Source organism: Leuresthes tenuis, unplaced genomic scaffold (genome assembly GCF_036924035.1).
Source record: "Leuresthes tenuis unplaced genomic scaffold, fLeuTen1.0.hap1 SCAF_22, whole genome shotgun sequence".
Taxonomy (NCBI): domain Eukaryota; kingdom Metazoa; phylum Chordata; class Actinopteri; order Atheriniformes; family Atherinopsidae; genus Leuresthes; species Leuresthes tenuis.
Window position 1 is genome coordinate 27,291,677 of NW_027325376.1, and position 385 is coordinate 27,292,061.

At 49.1% G+C, this 385-nt stretch overlaps 1 non-coding gene across 1 annotated transcript; it reads right to left on the bottom strand.

Moving 5' to 3' along the window:
* Nucleotides 1–115, bottom strand: LOC140282431 (U5 spliceosomal RNA). The gene has a single exon (XR_011909867.1). It is a non-coding gene; the product is annotated as a U5 spliceosomal RNA (small nuclear RNA).
* Between the last annotated feature and the right edge of the window lie 270 nt (nucleotides 116–385).

Genomic DNA, 385 nt, shown 5'->3' on the forward strand with positions numbered 1-385 from the left:
CTTCACCCGCAGGTTAATCCTGCCAAAAATAGAAACAACTCATTAGTGCTGCTCTCCACGGAAGTCTTTAATAAAAGGCGAAAGAGTTGTACGTTATGAAGAGGAACCAGAGTACGATTATCCGTCACTTCGGGAGCAGGGCATCAGGCTAGTTGGCATAGCCACCTTCCCCATGGTGAGCTTTGCTTGATTGAGACGCTTTCTCCCCCCCCTTGCTCCTCGGCTGACCAAGTAGGAACAATCGGGCCCTATTCGATGGTTGCCTTGTCTTTTACTCTGTGCAAAAGACAAGGCAGCAACAAAAACACCACGGGAACACCGTATTGAGGCTTTGTTCTGACCGCTCATTCGGTGTCGCGTTTCTTTCAAGCAATTCTCCCGCTTA